The 20,238-nt window shown below is 42.4% G+C and overlaps 1 pseudogene; it reads right to left on the bottom strand.

Moving 5' to 3' along the window:
- Window positions 1–82: 82 nt before the first annotated feature.
- Window positions 83–17,200, bottom strand: LOC118972778 (cytohesin-1-like; annotated as a pseudogene).
- Window positions 17,201–20,238: the final 3,038 nt, after the last annotated feature.

Below are 20,238 nucleotides of genomic sequence, written 5' to 3'. Positions count from 1 at the left end.
CTCTTCAAATGCTACAGTTAAACCCATTAGAATTATTATTACATTATTAACAAGGGTCAGCTTTGCATTTTAGGACCGAAGAGAAAGCTCTCGAGTATTTAAGTTACCTACTTTTTCCGCAAATGGGAATGGGGGACAAGCGTGTCACAGGATAACGTTAATGTTGATTTAGCAAATTTTACAGATTCTAGAGTTGCTCCTTTATCACTGATACTTGTCTTTGCAGCAGTGAGCGTTTTTTGTGGGCTTATCTTTGACTTTGGGACTATGGCTGGTGTTCAGCGAGATGTATGGCAAGGGAGAGAACAGCGTTCATGCGGAAAAACCCTCCTTGATGACAGTATCACTGGGCAAATGCCTCCATCATCCCATCAGTCGTCTGGACGCCACAGGAATTGCTGTAATGTCTGGACAGACTTTAGATCCGTGAACTCATGTACCCTCGCAAAAGCAGGAAGAACCTAGACATTAAACTCATCTCTTCCTGCAAGCAGTCCGTAGTTGCTGTTTTGCTGAGTCCTTCATCTTTCTACAAGAACTGGGCAATGTCTTCGCAAGTGTTCTTGACAGACCATCCTCTTAAGAATCAGATCCCCTTTTAGCACATGCATTAGTTTTTTTCCCACTCATGGCTCCGTGTGTGTTGCTCTGCGTGTTTTCCTTACTTCCGTGGATCCCAGGTTCTCAGTTTCACTAGCTCTGCTGCTATCTTAGCCTTTAGTGTCTATGCTTCAGACTGTAGCTCGTGTTTTCTTCCTGGAATATTCTCCAGTTCTTGCCATTCCTATGGGGCCGGGACACTGGGATAGCAGTTGTCCTCCTCTTCTCCCTCTGCCAGGTTGCAGGGACAGTAGGGTGCCACAGTCTCAGTGTGCTTCTTGCCATTCAGTGGCCAGAGGGCGGGGGTGGTTGTGCATGTAGCCCTTGCAGTTGCACAGAACCTCACACTCAAATGACCCTGCAGTTGGTAGAAATCTCTGCTCTTGCTGTATTGAAATTTTTAATAATTTTTTAACAAGGGGCCCCATATTTTCATTTTGCACTGGGCCAGTCCTGCTCAGCAGTGGCCAGCACCAGTGCCTCAGCTTACTCCTGCCAGGTGCAAAATAGACTGATGAAAAGTCCTTGAGATGCTTTGCCATTAACTCCTGGACGGCAGGGGCTGCTCCATTGCAGGCCTCCCTTTTGGCCAAGAGCAGATGAGGTCAAGCCAGAGGGGGCCTAAATTATAAAACCCAGGTGAACAATTGCCCAGAACACCAGCATCAGACAAGGCCACCCTGTCACTGGGATGGGACAGACTGCTCTGTAGCCACATCTGAACACCAAGAGCAAATGAACCTTGTCCAAACACCCCCAGTCCCGGCTCTTCGGAGGGACTGCTGCTTCTTCACCAGTCACAGCCTTTGTCTAGCCTTCCCAGCTTCTAGATAAGATTTATTCAGACACCCGACCATGAAATGACCCCTGCTTCCTGACAGCATCCAATCCAGGCAGCGCTTGGCTTCCAGCTTCCCAGCCCCTGACACAGGCTGATGGTATGTGTGCTCCCTAAGGGCCCCTCTCTGCACTGCCCTGCGTTTCCTGCGGACAGCATTCTCCCGCGCTGCAAGAAGGGGAACAGGCTTGCTTCCACTCTGGGTACGCTGGGGGGCGGGGTGGGGCTACAGGGCAGTGACAGTAAGATGAAATCAATGCTTAGAGTGAAGAAAAACTGTAGCTGACCCTCATAGCAAAATGCTACTTAGGATAGGTATTACTCCAAAACTCACGTTCCCATGGGCCCACCTGCCTATCAGCCAGGTCAAGATAGATTCTGAAGCAGAGTTTTTAATAAACTTGGGGAAGAGCTACTGTGTATCCTGTACAATTAGCAACAGCAACTACCTACTGAGAAGGAAGTGGAAAACAGGAAAGAGCTCTGTGATAAAAAGGAGAAGGTGGCGGCAGTGGCATGGAAGTGGGGTGCTAACTGGAAACCTCCATGTGCTGAACCCAGAAGCCACCTATTGTGCTGCTGTCTCAGGCCTTTCTTGGGAAGAGAAGTGGGGGATGTGGGAGGAGCTAGCAAACCTTAGCAGCTACATCTGCCATCAAAGCCAGTAGCGTTTTGTTTTACTGTTTTTTGCCTTTTTACCAGTTCACTTGGGACCCTTGGAAACATGCTGCCTCCCTGACCCCTGTGTGCAGCTATGGTGAAATCACTTCCTCTCTTTAAAAAACCTGGCTTAGCTGTTAGAGCTAAAATGGCTGACAGAAATATGGATCCCTCCCCCGCCATTTTTCAGATGAATGTGGGCCTCACCCTGCTAGTAAACACAATTTAAATTTCTGACCAAAGAGTGTGTAACCCAGAGGGGCCTGGAATCTTTGACACAGTGATTCTCAACTTTGGCTGTACATTGGGATTATTTGGGGAGCTTTAAAACCTGCTGCTGCCTGGGCCCCAACCTGGTGCCTCCTGGGCATCGGAATTATTAAAAATAAAAATAAAATAAAAACCCAGGAGGGTCTTATGTAAAGCCAAGTGTTACACTGCCAGATCAAAAAGCAGAGTGAACCATAAGATACACTCCCTGTCTTGCCAATGGGTTTCAGCCCCAGGCAAGTTCACTATGGATTCAATGGGACCAAAAAAATCGACAGCAAAACATTCTTGGGGTGAAAGGGTTATACCCAACTTTATTTCCAGGTAGCAGGTCAGTCACTAAAATCCCATTCACTCAGCAAGAGTCTGCATGCAGCAAGCTGGTCTCTGCCTCTGGGCCCGTCTGCTTGCACTGCCATCCTCTGGGCCTCTCCACACAGTCGTCCCGCACAGCCGTCCTCCAGGCCTCTCTGCACAGTTGTCCCGCACAGTCGTCCTCTGGGCTGCCACCACTCCAGCCTCTGCTCTGATCTCCTGCAGCCTTGCAGCCCTGCCACTATGTCGTACCCAGAGTTCTGGGCGGAGCTTTTTATATAGAGTCAACAGCCATGTATTGCCCACAGGTGTGCAGTGAGCTAGTCAACCAGGGCCAGGTGAGAATCCTGGCCACAGGAACTCTCATTTTATTCACACTCCACCCCTCCAGGATTCTCTCCTCTCAATCTATGTGCCCTTAGTCATCTACGATGATCCCTGTGCAAGAAGTTCAAACATTGTTTCTCCAGCCTCTTCAGCAAAAAGTCTTGCAGACACAGAGGCCAGACTTGTGACTCTGTCTCTGGCCTCTGCCTCTTTGGTCTTAGCGACTGGAACTGCTGCTCTGGTTTCAGTAGTTGCCACAGCTCTAGTAAGATCCTATTTAGCTTCCCGTCTAATTTCCTTCCATCTACTCCTGCTCATATCAAATCAACCCACATCTGGGTCCTTGTAACCCTCATGAGGCCCCTCCAATTCCTCCTGTGAGTAACAGGTCTTATTTCTTTCTGGGTTCTCGTTGCTTCAGCTACTGTACATGTCACCTCGCATTTTGTAATCGCTGCCTCAAGATGGGCTGCACTGTCAGGGAAGACAGCTTTCCCATTTCTGATCCCGACAGAACAATTCCATCCACCCCTAAGTCCCACAGCCACCGTCTCAGCCTGAGTATAGGGGCGGACCATAGAGTGCTCCAGGACCTGGGGAGGGAGCTGCTCCTCTCTTTGGGGAACTTGCAGCTTCTGGGTCTTTATTTTCTTTACAACCACTGGGCGTGATGGTGCCTCCGGCCCCACCCCTTCATCCTTCCCCAGCTCCTCCATTTCTGGGGCTGATGGCACCTTTCTCTCCCCTCCCCCGAGTGCATCCTCTGCGACAACCTTTACCTTTTCTACTGTGCCTCGCAGCAATGCCAGCTCAGTCTTCAGAAGGTTTCTTACCTTCAGCTCAATGCTTCACAGCTGACGTTCTCATGCCACCTGCGCCTGTGCTTCCCTCAGGAGTTCAGTCCTTTTCCTTGATGGCCTCTTCCTCCTTCAGAACACCTGGCAGCGCTGCTGTCTTGTCTCCAAGGGCACCTTGCTTCCCGCGCTCTCGCACTGCCTCCTCCCGCATCAAGGCCATCTCCTTCCTCAGGGCATCCACAGAGGTTTGCAGCTCACGTTCTCATGCTGCCTCCTCCCGCATCAATATCATTTCCCTCCTCAGGGCATCCACAGAAGTCTGCAGCTCGCATTCTCGTGCTGCCATTTCTTGGGTCTCCTCTGTAGACTTTTTTTAGTACTTGGGTCTCCTCTGTAGACTTTTAGTGAGAAGCAGCCAACTCACAGTCCCCGCTGCCTAACGGGCACTCTGGTTCTCAAAGGATCTGCTTACTATATACCAAGGGCCACCGCTACAGCCTCAGGTGTCACCTCCACTTGCCTCCAGTCTTGGGGTGGGGCCCAGTTCTCTAGGAGGCAAGCCATCTCAGACCACATACCCATTGGGGGACAATCCACTGTCTCCCATTCACAGGGGCAGCCCGCTGAAGCACCCCTCCCATAAGGGCAGCCTGTCTTTTTCCTTGGTCAACAGTGAACCCAGCCGACTTTCACCAATTGTCTTGACAATGGGTTTCAGCCACGGGTAAGTTTGTATGGATTCAGTGTGACCAAAGAAATTGACAGTAAAACGTTCTTGGGGTGAAAGGGTTATACCCAACTTTATTTCCAGGTGGCAGGTCAGTCACTAAAATCCCGTTCACTCAGAGCAAATCTGCATGCAGCAAGCTGGTCTGCCTCTGGGCCCCTGTGTCCACACAGTCGTCCCGCACAGCTGTCCCCCGGGCCTCTTTGCACAGTTGTCACACACAGCCTTCCTCTGGGCCTCTGCCCTCAGTGCTGCCACCACTCCAGCCTCTGCTCTCCTGCAGCCTTGCAGCCCTGCCACAGTGTTGTGCTCAGAGCACTGGGCAGAGCTCTTTTTATAGAGTCAACGGCCATGTATTGCCCACAGGTGTGCAGTGAGCTAGTCAACCACGGCCAGGTGAGAATCCTGGCCACAGGAACTCTCATTTTATTCACATCCCACATCTATGAGGATGGCTACAATGGAAGTAAGCAAATACATTTTAAAAGCAAGAAAATAACAAAATAAAGTATTGGCAAGGATGTGGAGAAGTTGCTGGTGAGAATGTAAAACAATGCAGCCACTGTGGAAAACAGTTTGACGGTTCCTCAAAAACTTAAACATACAGTAACCATATGACCCAGCTGTTCCACTGTTGGGTTTATACCCAGGAGAATGGAAAACAGGTGTTCAAACAAAAACTTGTCACAAATGTTTATAGCAGCACTACTGACAAATGCCAAAAGGTGAGAACAACCAAATTTCTATCAACAGAAGAATAGGTAATATATTATTCAGGCATAAAAAGGAATGAAGTACTGATACATGCTACAACATAGATGACCCTGGAAAACATTAGCTAACGAGTCAGTCACAAACGGATAAACACACAGAAATTAGGTTAGTGGTTGCCAGGGATGGGCAGGTGGGGAGGAGAGACTGGAAGTGACTGCTTAATGGGTATGGGGTTTCCTTTTGGGGTGCTGGAAATGTCTTGGATTAGGCACAGGTAGCGGCGGTACCTGTAAATGAACAAAACACTGTGAGTTTTTCATGCAAAATGACTAATTCTGTTATGAAATGTTATCTTAGTTAGAAAAAGAATTGTAGCCAAATCAGGTTTTTAAGGAAAAGCTGTTTAGAAATTTTTATTAAGTGAACTTCATCACCTGAGCAAATTTCAAGTAAATGCCTGATGGGATCGCGATGAAGTGAGGTATCTGCAAAAAAGAGCAAAATTTGAAGGCTGCTTGGAAACCAGCCTCGTGGGTGTGGTTTTCCCAGAGAAAAGCATTCTTTAGCTTCAAATGTTCATTTATGTAATCCTAAAATAGCCCTAAGAGGTAGGTGCCATTTTCCCCATTTCACGAATGGATTAACTGAGGCACAGAGGTTAGGTTGCTAGAAGGTGGCGGAGCCAGGACTTGAACCCAGGCAGGTGGCCCCAGGGTCAGGCTGTTCACCCCATCCTGGTGCTGCCTCAGATGACCCTGCCTATCATCTCCGCATCAGGGAGAGTGTGACTGGACACATGCCTCCCTTCTCTCTTGAGCTATTGCCTATCTCCACCAAACTATTTCTGGGGTGAATTCCTATCCCACCTCTCACAAGCTGGGTGACATTAGACAGGTTTGCCAACCCCTCTGTGCTTTTACCCCCACTCTGTAAAATGGAGCTCATAACAGGACCCATCTCATAGAGCTGTAGGGAGGATTTAATGAATAAAGACGGCAAGCCCAGAGGGCAGTGTCTGACATATGACAAGTATTCAGTAAATGGCAGGCCGCTATGATGATGAAGATGTTGATACTAATATGAAAGCGCACACTGCTCCAGGCACCAAGCTCCTTCAGGACTGGGCACAGTGCCTGACACACAGTAGACCCTCAGAATCCTTGTATTTTTAAATCAACTGAGGACATCATGCTCGACAGCGCAAATGACCCCAAGCAAAGACCAAGTTCTCTTAGGTCAGGTGTTGGGGAAGGGAGATGAGGGTGACAGCCAAGAGCCAACACAGGTGACTTCCCCACTCTGTTCCCCGCCACTCAACTCATTCATATTCCTGACCCCCCAGGGTGCTGGGCAGTCCACAGAGCATTCAGAAGCCCCTTAGAGTTTGTTGGTAGAACACTCCAGATAATTATTTAAGAACAGTAAATGACGAAATAGGTTTTCAAGCCAGCACCCGGAGTGCCAGTCATAAGCGTCATCTGTGTTCCCACTGAGCCTTTGAGAAGTGGCAGGTAGAACACAAAAGGATGAGAAGTTGGCTCCTGCTATTACCCTGCAGCTGCTTTCCTCACCCCTGCAGACTTCCAGGGCTCTGAGGTGGATCTGCACATGGGCCGAAGGTTCTTCAGTTTGAGAAAGCCTGACCTAGAGGGAAGATAGACAGCCTGAGGCTCTGTCCCTGAGCCCTGAAAAGACACACCAGGCCAGCCTTTCTTAAGAGAACTTCCACTTGAGACTCCTTACAAAGCTGTTGTTTCTTCATGTGAAATGCTGTCCAACCCACCCCACTTCCTCCTTTCCTCTCATTTTCAGCAAAGAATGGCGCCTTAGGGGGAAGGGAGACTGAATTGCTGTAATGCCCAAGCAGTGACAGTCAAAGTCGTTACCAAAGCAAATAGTAGAGTGTGATTCAGTCCAAAAAGCAATGCCCCGACTTCTCACCTGAATGCTTTATTACAGTTTTATCCAAAGATGTGACTAAATTCTCAACTGTGAATGTATTTATTTCTGTAAGACTGATTCTTATTTCCTCAGTCTCTAGAGAAGCAGTTTGCAGAATAGTTGGGATCAGGGCCTTTTGTCAGCCAGCCTGGATCCTAGTGTTGTTTCTTCCATTTGCTTGCAGGTGACCTTTGGCAAATGATGGAATCTTTCTAAGACTAAATTTCTTTATCTGTGAAGGACATATCAAAATAGCACCTTTTTCACACAAATGTTCTGAGGATGAAATAAATTAATAGAAGTATATCACTTAGAACAGTGCCTGGCATGTAGAAAACCCCATGGAAGGGTTGGTTATTATAACTAAGGAGTCACGACTGATTTCTGGTAGTTTCTCCTTGCCCTTGTCCAAATGGTGGGTACCTAGGGGTTTATAGCGCAGTTCCCATTTCAGTTCCCAGTTCCCTACAGTAGAGGAAAAAGCTTTCCAAAGCCCACAATGGGTCCACTTATCTGAAAATGTATTTGGTACAACTCAACAGTCAGAGGCAGTCCCGGAAGCGGACTGCATTGGGACTGGATATGAGCAGACATTTTGCAGTGTGGCAGCACCATGCCCTTTCACTTGCTGGACCCTTGGGTCTCTGTCCTCACTTGAAACACCTTCTTTCTCCAGTGGAAAAAACCCACATGTGAGCATTCAAGGCCCAGCTCAATTGCCTCGCCAACTAAGGCAGAGCTGAAGGGTCATTCATATGTTTGCCTGTGTTCCCACAACACAGCGGTCAGCTCTCCACTGAAGAACTTTCCACCTTGCATGAGTGGCAGCACCCTAATGTCCTTGAACTTGGCCTGTGTTTCTCTCCAGCCTACACTCTTTCCTTAATAGGACTCAAATCCAAAAAGTTTGACAGATCAGCCCAGAGTCTGGTACTTGTCAGTGAAACAAAGGCTCAGGAAACAGGACCCTGGGCCCCATATCCCAGGTCAGGGCTCTTCCCTTTAAACTACATTGTCCTGAATGCCCAACTTCCATTCTCAAATGTCCACTATGGGCCACAGTATTTGTAATGTACTGTGAGTTCTTTATATATGTCATTTCTAATCCTCCCAACCCAGTAAGGTTTATTTCCTGTTTAAAGACGTAGACACGGAGGCCAAGTGACCTGCTCAAGGCCACATACCAGTCTGTGGCAGAGGGAAACTTGGAGTGTGAGTTGGTCTAACTCCGAAGTCAGAATTTCTAGTCTATTATCTTGCCATTCCAGTACTGGAAATGAGAGCAGAAAGAAAGCACTGAATTGTTCATTTAAAACACACTCATTGTTCACGCAGACAATTGCTGTTTTAAGGAAAGTGTAGAAGAAAAGGAACGATTACATTTTGGCATGCAAAGACAAAACAATATTTTTTTCCTGTTCCTGGGTCCTGTTGCAGCTTCTTCAAAGCAAGTGAATTTAATGCATGTTGACACAGCTCTTATTTTAAAATCTTCTTTGGCTCAGTTTTCAGCTTCATTCCTTTGGCACAACCAGTCCTATGACTCCCCTCTGTCAGGCTCTGAGAAACTGCCTAAAATCATTATGCATCAGTTACTGTTAACATCAAGGCTATAGAAGAGAATATGCTCCTCCTCACTAAGCCATAGATTTCTTCTGCTTTTATAGTATATTGCTTGGCTTATCACCATGTTAATTATAAATATCTTGCTCTTTAAGGATATATTAATATTAATATTTTTAAATATGTTCATTGCATCGGGAAGTTTGTCCTTTAATAATCTTCAATCTCATGTTTTCAAAATCATTTACAAATATATAGTTTTCTCATTTTTGTTTGAAATGGATAGGTTTTGTTCCAATCTATGTATCCCTGTTGACATAAAAAGTCCACAAGTGAAAAGGAACAAATATTACTTTAAACTTGCTTCCTTAAAAAACGACTTATTGAAGAAGGAACAAAATAGCAATAGACTCACAGACACTGAGAAGGGACTAGTGGTTACCAAAGGGGAGGGGCTGAGGCAGGCAAAGGGGGAGGGAGAAGGGGATTACTGGGCACAATAATTCGCAATCATAATATAGGTTAGTCAAGGGGAGGGTAGTACAGCACAGAGAATACAGTTAATGATTCTGTGACATCTTACTATAATGATGGACGGTGATGGCACTGGAGGGGGTGGGGACTTGAGAATATGGGTAAATATTGAACCACTGTGTTGTGTATTTGAAACCAACAAAAGATTGTAGATCAATGATACTTTAATAATAAAAAAAGTTATTGTACTTTGGTTATTTGCAATTATTCAAAAATAATTTAGAAAGTGCATTTTCATCATCATATGAAAAAGAAAATTGTACTGGCAAGATGTCTGCCAAATGGGAAAAATAAAGTCAAAAGAACATTCTGTTGGTGTTACAAAGAAATGGTATGTGCGTGTGTGTGTGTATTTTTTTTCCTCCAACATGACCACCCCATTTGGCAATCTTTGCACCTTTTCCCCTGAGCGCTGGACGTGTCTATTGGTTATATTCACCCCATACAGAGTCAAAGTCAAATGACCAAGCTGAACTCTTTACCTTGCTCCCCAACTTGATCTTTCTCATGTAATCTCAAACTTGAGATATTTGCATTACTAAACAGTGAATAAAAACAGATTCTGTACCACCATCCACTGAGCTCACCACCTCAGAAACTTCAAACTCATTCTAGACTCTTTCCCTTTTTCTCTCATGTACCACTTACCACCAAATCTTCCTTGAATCCATCTCGTGGTTTCCTCCATGCCCTGTCTCCCATTATCTAAATTCAGGCCTTTGTTATTTCCAGCCTGCACAGTAATAACTGGCTCCATAAGTTCATGCCCCTCAGGCTTCAAGAGCTACCTTTCCAGAATACAAATCTAATGATACAATAACCCCCTTGCTAAATTGCCTACAGAATAAAGATCAAATGCTGCATAAGGCTTAAAGACTTTTCACAATCCAGCCTTAGCCTTCTTTTTCTCACTCAACTCCTGTTATTCTTACAAAACACAGGCTCTAAACCTGAAAAGTTACTGCAAGTTTCAGACACGCCTTGGTCTTCCAGAAGCCAGTAATGTTACAAAAAATTGTCCAAAATTTGGGAGTAAGTTCACTTATCAAATAATGAAAAGATGATTCCATGCTCTTTTGATATTGTACTGGAGTATTGTGAAATAAATAAGCCCATGTTTCCTGATGCAGAGCAGTGCTGTCCAATGGAGCCACATATGCAATTTTACATTTTCTCGTAGCCCAATTAAGAAAAGAACTAACTGGAAACTGGAGAAATTGATGTTAATAATGCATATTCTTTTACCCAATATATCCAAAATATTGTCCTTTCGATATGTAAAAAAATTATCCACGAGGTATTTTAGATTCTCTTTTTTATCCTAAGTCTTTGAAATCCAGTATGTATTTCACCCTTATAGCACAACTTTGGATGCTATATTTTCTTGAGAAATACTTAACCTGTATTTAGATTTCATAAAATTTACAGTTAAAAAAAAGTAAGTTCACATGCCCCAAATTTTTCATACCTAAAGTTGTTTTAACACACCTAAAAACTTTCCAGTAACTCAATGAATACTAAAAATTATTGTCCTTTAATATTTACATGTCCATTGACAAAACCAGTTTATGTTTTACAAGAATTGATTTGACTTTAAAGCAAATGCATGTCAGTTTCGAACCCAGGCCTGTCCAAGTTAAGTAAATGCACTAATTTGTGTCAACTCAGTATTCTTAACATTAAATTCAAAGGGATATTGTGTTATTTGAGAAGCAATTCTAAGTTTATCAACCTTAATGAAGCATTCTCCAAATATATTTAGTTTTTACAGCCACTTTACAATTTATAATTGAAATCTTATGCATATTGATTCATGTTTGAAAAATAGATAAATCATTACTATTGATTTGAATCATGAAAACTTTCAATTCCAACATAAGTTCTTATACCTAACTAAATCACAAATAAAGAACTAAATCACAAAAGGAAAATAAGCTTTTCCTTTTCTTAGAGCTTCAAACTTACTCTGATGCAGTGTGATACTCATGCAAAAAACATGTAAATCACATTGCCTTTTTTTTTTAATCAATGAGTATTTGGCAAGCATTCTTTTTGTTTCAAGAAAATCTTGAATTGGAGTTAACAGAACAGTGAAACTTTGTAAAACTCTTTGCGGCTCAACCAACAAGCATTGGCAACCAACACAAGATCATTCCATTCATTGTCTATTTCTTTCGACGATTCCATAAACTGGTGATGAGTCACAGCATTTGGTGTATATGCTGAACTGTTTTAACAACCGTGTCCGTGATGCTTTTCATAGAGTCTGTTTCAGAGATATGCACCATTTAAACTGGTTTTCTCATAAGTGCAAGAATCCAAGCCATTATAAAGCTGGCCAGAGTTACAAGGTCAGAGCCTGTTATGATTTTTTAAAATAATTCTCATTGGATTTTCAATTTTGAATGCAGGCAACTCATTTTATTGGTTCTTTTTTGACTCTTACCAAATTCGCTTTGTATTTGAAAATGTCCCTTACTATTTTCCACTTTATTATCTTTATAAACAGTTTTACACAACAAACAGCTTTTTTGTTTTTGTCTGCTGCAGCAAATAGCACAAAATTCTCAACATACTTTCTTCCAATCCCTTTGGCTTTTTTCCTCTTCTTGTATACTAGTGTCTACATCTCCACCTGTTTCTGCCTCAGCTGTTCATCTTTATTTTACATTTTAAAATGAGTCCATATTTATTTTTTACTTAAAAAATAATTTAATTGAGGAAAATTAAATAAAATTAAAACTTCATTTTTCAAGTGCTCAGTAGCCACATGTGGCTATGCTATACTGGCTAGTGCAGGCTTAGAAAAATGTAACTTTAATTTAATAATTACTATTGATGGGGGCCCCGACTCTACAAAGTTAACAATTTACACGTTAACTTGTAGAAAAGATTGGTAAGATTGTGAGGGTTTTTTTTCCAGTAGAATTACAAATACTGGTAACATTAATAGTAGTGTTTGTATGTAACTTTGTGGCTTAGTCAGCAATTTTATCCCAACATTCTCTCTCTCCATATAGTGCTGCCCTTAAATTTGACATCATAGGAGAATATGTAATAACATAGCAACATATTCACAAATTATTGTTAAGTGGGAAAAAGGAGTCCTGAAAGAAAATATACAGATTGGTCTTATTTTTGTATAGTTTAAAGTATATATGTTGTAGAAACTAGGAAAAATATAAACAAAGATGTTTACCTATGGGTGGACTTATGCATGATTTTAAAAATATTTTTCTTTTTTTTTGACTATCTTCATTTTTAAGATTACACTTTACACTAAGGCAAATCTCATAGAAGTATTTCATAATTTTGACCCAGGTTAATTAACTGCAGGAAGCCTTTTTCACCCCTTCTTCTCTGTTCCTATAAAACCCAGTGTACTACTCAGAAACAGTTCAGCAATGCTGGTAATCCCAGGTACTTGTTAGTGAACTCAACTACTTTTAAAAAATGATGATGATGTTGGTGAGACTGATAAATATGTGTGCAATACTGTGGAGCCCCCTGCCTGTCTTTTTTATAACTATGATGTGTTCTTTCAGCTGCTTACTAAGCCGCTGTGCGTCCTTGCACTTCCCTGTGAATAATACCTCGATGTGCCTTAATTGTGAAGAAGTACCTTAGAAATACAACAAACCCAGTGCACATTCCTATCAGTGCCAGTCCCCACCCAACTTTTGTAATTCATTATGTTTCTCTCTTTACCTCTAGCTGGCTAGCCCTTGAAGCAGAGGCTGTTTTATTAACCTCTGCGGTTCCATGCCTAGGTAATTCCTGGCATATAACAGGAGAGTGAGCATGCTATAAATCTGTGAGGAATGAATGAAAGAGTGGGAATCCCCATGTGCTCATTTATTCATGCCTGTACACACTCAGTCCCTACCATGTGCCCTACACATCCTTGGTATTAGGGATATAGCCATGAACATCTGCAAGATGGAAAGACAGGATCATGATTTAATTGCTTGAATATGGTCAAATTATATATTTAAAAGCAGAAATTAGAAGACATGGACCAAGAAAGTAACATAGAGCCAACTAGTTTTATACAGTGGAACATTTATCCTAAGAATCAATTGCATTACTATGAAGCAAAAAGCAGTGTCCTTAACAGACTTCTCAGCACCCAATCCTAACTCCATATGAAAAGCTTCAAATAAAAAGACTCTCTTTGCTTGTCTTCTTTCTCCAAATCTCATGATTCGGGATCAGAATCACAAGCTGGCAAACCTACACAGAGTTTGTAGCAATCTGTTTCAAGCACAGATTCTGTATACAATCAAGTATTTTCATCACAGCTGGATTTCCACCTTCTCTGCCAGTTGTGGAGCCCACCTGCTGGGCAGTCAGTCAACAGGTGCTCGCCTTCTCTTGGTCTTCCTATGACATTAAGGCTGGTATTTCCAACAAGAAAAACATAAACGTAACACTGAAGTAGTGCCCTGCCACCACTATTGTTATAATGGTCTTAAGTTCATGTAGCAGAGTTACTAAAGAAAGATGAGATACCCCACAGATTACTTATTAATTATAATGGGGCAATCTGGTAGACAAGACCTGAACCAAATGACCCAACTTTTCACCAATGACAACAGGACAAACTGACATCATGTGCCTTGTGGTGTGAGGCCATGGTGTCTGGGTATTCCACTGCTGCATGACAAGCCACCCCAGAATTGAGTGGCTTAAAATAAAAAATTAAAAGTTAATACAAACAAATGAACTGAAACATTTTCTAAATACATAACATAATAGCATTGGGGAGGGGGCATTAATCCAAGTAACTTTGATACCCAGAATTTGGCCCACATGCTCTCAGGCTCAACAGAAAAGAACTCTAAACAAATACTGAACTCTAGTAAGAAAGGTTTTTTTTTTGCATAGGCATGAGTTTGCAATTCTGAAACTACTTTATATGTATTCTAGGACTAATTGAATAAGTAAATATATTGCAAATAATGGGACCCAGGTTTTTCACTGTTGAAGACAGTAGTTACAATTATGGAAAGGGGAGGAATACACTGAATGCTGCTGTGTTGGACTGGAACCAGAGGTATCAGTTTTTAGATGTATATAGACAGCTAGATACAGAAATGGATACAGATATGTATGAGTGTGTATATGTATTGAGTATGCATATGTATGTATATATATATATACATCTATTTCCCAGGCCTGTCTACTGAGAGGGCCTAGAAGTAATGACACTCTAGTAATGATGAACATACCCAGGATCAAGAACTTGGTTTCTAAAGAACATTTTCTACTAGAAGGAACCAGGGATCCTTACAAAATGGCTGATTTTACGGTTGGAAGAAGGAAAATACAAAATGAGCCTGAGTCATCTTGTGCAAAAAAGTAAGGAAGTGCAGAAGAAACGATGGAGATGTGTTAAAAGCTCACAGAAGCCAGCTTGAAGAACTCCCACTGGCCAACTGTGGAACAATCTGAGTATAAAAGTAAATAATAACACTGAAGATTATAATTTATTGAATATAGTAAGAATCTATGAATTCACATTTAAATGAATGAAAACAAACAAACAAGTAAATAAATAAGAAGAGAAAGATCTTCCTTATAGTAGAAAGCCAAATAATAAATGTAGGAGGAATGATAGAAATGTAAAAGTCATCATTTGGCCACTATCATAATAATGATTAAATCAGGTAAGAATCATCAATGCATGCTAAAGCAGTAGGTAAAAGCTTGAGTAGTAACAGGATATTCACAGAATATCAAAGCATCTCTCCAGAAGCCACTTATTAATTACAAAGGGAAAAGCAGTAATTTTACAGTTACTGGCAGATATCAGCTTACCCAAATGATCAAAGTTACCATTGTCAGTAATGGGTTTAATTGCCAGGTTGTGCCTCCTAGTAACATGCACTGAGAATTCTGCATCACCTCTGCAGGATTCCTGTCCCAAATGCATGATCTGCATCTAATCATGAGGAACATCAGGCAAACTGCAAGTGAAGGACAATCTACAAAATAATTGGCCTGCGCTCTTCAAAAAATGGCACTGTCATGAAGTACAAAGAAAGACTCAGGGAATATTCCAGATTAAAGGAGACTAAAGAGACATGATAACTGAAAGCAACATAAATCTTGGAACTTTACACTCTTTGTTTTTGCAATAAAAGACATTATTAGACAATGGTGAAATTCAATTAGGTATACCAACAGATCAGGCTATAGTATTGTATCAGTGTTAACTCACTTTTAAAATCACTGTATATGGCTACATAAGTTGGTATTTTTAGGAAATACCAACTAAAGTATTAAACGGTAAATGAGCATCATTCTACTAGTTGCTCTTTAGTAGTTCTGAAAAAAACAAGAGATATAACTAGAGATAGATGATAGAGATTGAGAGAGGAATAAAGCAAATAAAGGGAAATCAACATTTGGGGATTCTGGATATCCAGTAATTCACTGTACTCTTCCTGCAACTTTTCTGAAAGCCTGAAATTATGTCAATAAATTTTTTAAAGACATATTATTACCTCTTGTTTTGTGAGTTGACTGGGCTCACAAAACACTGGGCTCACAAACCAGTTGACTTGCTTAATGTCTCATATGGAAGAGCCACTGCATGGTCCTCGATTGAATCCCAAGTGGAAGAAAAATAGCTAAAAGAACATCTGGGGACAATTGGGGAAATGTGAATGTGATCTGTATAGTAGATAATATTGTTGCATTAATGTTGAATTTCCTGCATGTGATAATAGTATTGTGACATCAGAAAATATCCCTATTTTCAAGAGATAACAAGTTAATGTATTGTATTTCAGGATAAACTACGTCTGCAACTTACTTTCAAAGGATTTAGCCAAAATAATAAAAATAACTGTATATGTGTGTGTGTGTGTGTGTGTGTGTGTGTGTGTGTGTTCACATATGTGTGTGCATTTGGACAGAGAAAGAAGCAAATGTAAAATAATTCTCAGTCTTAGTGAACAGTATAGGGCACTTATTGTACTATTCTTTCAACTTATCTGCAGTTTCATAATTTTTAAAATAAAAAGTTAGAGATAAAAATAAGAACATTTTGACTGGGGGCGGAGCCAAAATGGCAGTGTGAGTAGTTCAGTGGAAATCTCCTCCCAAAAACATATATATTTATGAAAATAGAATAAATACAACTATTCCTAAAAGAGATACCAGTGGATACAGTACAACAGCCAGGATACATCTACATCTTTGAGAACTCAACATCACACAAAGGGGGTAAGATACAAGCCGTGGCCAGGCGAGACCCGAACGCTTCCCCACAGGAAGAACCCGGCGGGAACAAAGGAGTCAGAACGGGGAGGGAGTGAAAGCCCAGGACGGCTAAACAACCAGCTCTAGAAATCCGCACCTGGAGCGCAGACACAAGGTGCACGGGGTGCTGGATACTAGAGAAACAGAAAAGCAAAACCTACAGGCAGTTCCCCACAACTGGCACCCCTGAGACAAAAGAAAAGTGAGTGCTTTTTGCAAGTCTTAAAGACACAGGGACCTCACTGTTGGATGAAGTCATCCCGGCACACTTAACCAGCAGCTGGGAATCCCGGGGAACTTTAGGCGCCCTAACCCCCTGGGTGGCAGTGCAGCTCTGACGCCACTCACAGCACTAAGCAGCATGCCAGTTGTTCCCCCAACCGGCGCGGACCCCAACACATCAGCCCAGTAGTGGGAGAGTGGCAGCATGCACCGGGGGCGGCGGTGCCAAAGGGGACTGGAAGGGGCCATGTGCACCGGTGGCGACAGAGGGGACTGAGAGTGGCCCATGCGAACCCACCACGGCGGCAACAGAGCAGCCTGGGAGTGGTCCGCGCACGCCGGTGGCCGCAGCACCAGAGATGCCCAGGAGAGGTGCGCGTGAGCCCATGGTGGCGGCAACCGAGTGGCCCAGGAGTGGCCCATGCGTGCCAGTGGCGGAGGTGCCAGAGGGGCATGGGAGAGGCCCGCGCGCACCTGCAGCGGTGCCAGAGGGAGCAGCAGCGCTCCCAGCAGCCAACCGGAATCCCAGTCCAATGCACAGCTGCCCGGGCCAGACCCAAAGGCCACTGCTGGTGAACAGCTGCCTGGCAGGGGCACCACTATTGCGGAGGAGCGCACCAAGTATACCTGCCACTCCCCGTAGGGCTCTGGGCTGCTCTGACGGAGACCCCACCCACAGGAGCTTAGGGGATTAACCCGGTGGCTGCTCCAGGAGTGCAGGTAACTGACACAGGCAGCAGAGAAGGGCAAGGCATCCAGCAAGCAGGAAAGGACTTTGTTCTCCCAGCTGACACACCCGCAACCTGCCTACAACCACCGCTATCAACATGAAAAGGCCGAAAAATTTAGTCCAGTCCAAAATAATCCAGACAACCCCTGAGAGAGGATCTGCAGGGACAGATCTAACCAGTCTCCCTGAAAAAGAATTCAAAATAAAAATCATAAACATGCTGATGGATCTGCAGAGAAATATGCAAGAGCTAAAGGAGCAAGTACAGAGGGAGACTACAGAAATAAAACAATCTCTGGAAGGACTTAAAAGCAGAATGGACAGGATGCAAGAGGCCATTGATAGATTAAAACCAGAGAACAGGAACGCATAGAAGCTGACACAGGGAGAGATAAAAGGATCTCCAGGAATGAAACAATAGTAAGAGAACCGTGTGACCAATCCAAAAGGAACAATATCTGCATTATAGGAGTACCAGAAGAAAAAGAGAGAAAAAAAGGGATAGAAAGTGTATTTGAAGAAATCAGCGCTGAAAACTTCCCCAAACTGGGGGAGGAAATAGTCGCTCATACCACAGAAGTACACAGAACTCCCAACAGAAGGCACCCAAAGAGGACAACACCAAGACACATAGTAATTAAAATGGCAAAGCTCAAGTACAAGGACAGACTTATAAAGGCAGCTAGAGAGACGAAAAAGGTCACCTACAAAGGAAAACCCATCAGGCTATCAACAGACTTCTCAACAGAAAACTTACAGGCCAGAAGAGAATGGCATGATATATTTAATGCAATGAAACAGAAGGGCCTTGAACCAAGGATACTGTATCCAGCATGATTATCATTTAAATATGAAGGAGGGATTAAGCAATTCCCAGACAAGCAAAAGTTGAGGGAATTTGCCTCCCACAAACCACCTCTACAGGGTATTTTAGAGGGACTGCTCTAGATGGGAGCACTCCTAAAAAGAGCACAGAACAAAACACCCAACATATGAAGAAAGGAGGAAGAGGAATAAGAAGGGAGAGAAATAAAGAATCATCAGACTGTGTTTATAATAGCTCAATAAGCGAGTTAAGTTACACACTAAGGTAGTAAAGAAGCCAACCTTGAACCTTTGGTAACCACAAACTTAAAGCCTGCAATGGCAATAAGTACATGTCTTTCAATAATTGCCCTAAATGTAAATGGACTGAATGCACCAATCAAAAGACACAGAGTAATGGAATGGATAAAAAAGCAAGACCCATCTATATGCTACTTACAAGAGACTCACCTCAAACCCAAAGACATGCACAGATTAAAAGTCAAGGGATGGAGAAAGATATTTCCTGCAAACAACAGAGAGAAAAAAGCAGGTGTTGCAGTATTAGTATCAGACAAAATAGACTTCAAAACAAACAAAGTAACAAGAGATAAAGAATGACATTACATAATGATAAACAGTTCAGTCCAACAAGAGGATATAACCATTATAAACACATATGCACCCAATACAGGAGCACCAACATATGTGAAACAAATACTAACAGAATTAAAGGAGGAAATAGTATGAATGCATTCATTTTGGGAGACTTTAACACACCACTCACTCCAAAGGACAGATCCACCATACAGAAAATAAGTAAGGACACAGAGGCACTGAAGAACACACTAGAACAGATGGACCTAACAGACATCTACAGAACTCTACATCCAAAAGCAACAGGATACACATTCTTCTCAAGTGCACATCGAACATTCTCCAGAATAGAACACATACTAGGCCACAAAAAGAGCCTCAGTAAATTCCAAAAGATTGAAATCCTACCAACCAACTTTTCAGACCACAAAGGTATAAAACTAGAAATAAATTGTACAAAGAAAGCAAAAAGGCTCACAAACACATGGAGGCTTAACAACATGCTTCTAAATAATCAATGGATCTATGACCAAATTAAAATGGAGATCCAGCAATATATGGAAACAAATGACAACAACAACACAAAGCCCCCACTTCTGTGGGACGTGGCAAAAGCAGTCTTAAGAGGAAAGTATATAGCAATCCAGGCATATTTAAAGAAGGAAGAACAGTCCCAAATGAATAGTCTAATGTCACAACTATCGAAATTGGAAAAAGAAGAACAAATGAGGCCTAAGGTCAGGAGAAGGAGGGACATAATAAAGATCAGAGAAGAAATAAATAAAATTGAGAAGAATAAAACAATAGCAAAATCAATGAAACCAAGAGCTGGTTCTTCAAGAAAATAAACAAAATAGATATGCCTCTAGCCAGACTTATTAAGAGAAAAAGAGAGTCAACACATATCAACAGAATCAGAAATGAGAAAGGAAAAATCACGACAGAACCCAAAGAAATACAAAGAATTATTAGAGAATACTATGAAAACCTATATGCTAACAAGCTGGAAAACCTAGGAGAAATGGACAACTTCCTAGAAAAATACAACCTTCCAAAACTGACCCAGAAAGAAACAGAAAATCTAAACAGATCAAATCCCAGCAATGAAATTGAAGCCGTAATTAAAAAAACTACCCGAGCAAAACTCCCAGGTAGAATGGATTTACCTCAGAATTTTATCAGACATACAGAGAAGAGATAATACCCATTCTCCTTAAAGTTTTCCAAAAAATAGAAGAGGAGGGAATACTCCCAAACTCATTCAATGAAGCCAACATCACCCTAATACCAAAACCAGGCAAAGACCCCACCAAAGAAGAAAACTACAGAC

This window comes from Manis javanica, chromosome X (assembly GCF_040802235.1).
Source record: "Manis javanica isolate MJ-LG chromosome X, MJ_LKY, whole genome shotgun sequence".
Lineage (NCBI taxonomy): Eukaryota > Metazoa > Chordata > Mammalia > Pholidota > Manidae > Manis > Manis javanica.
This window is presented reverse-complemented; position numbering and strand designations above follow the sequence as displayed.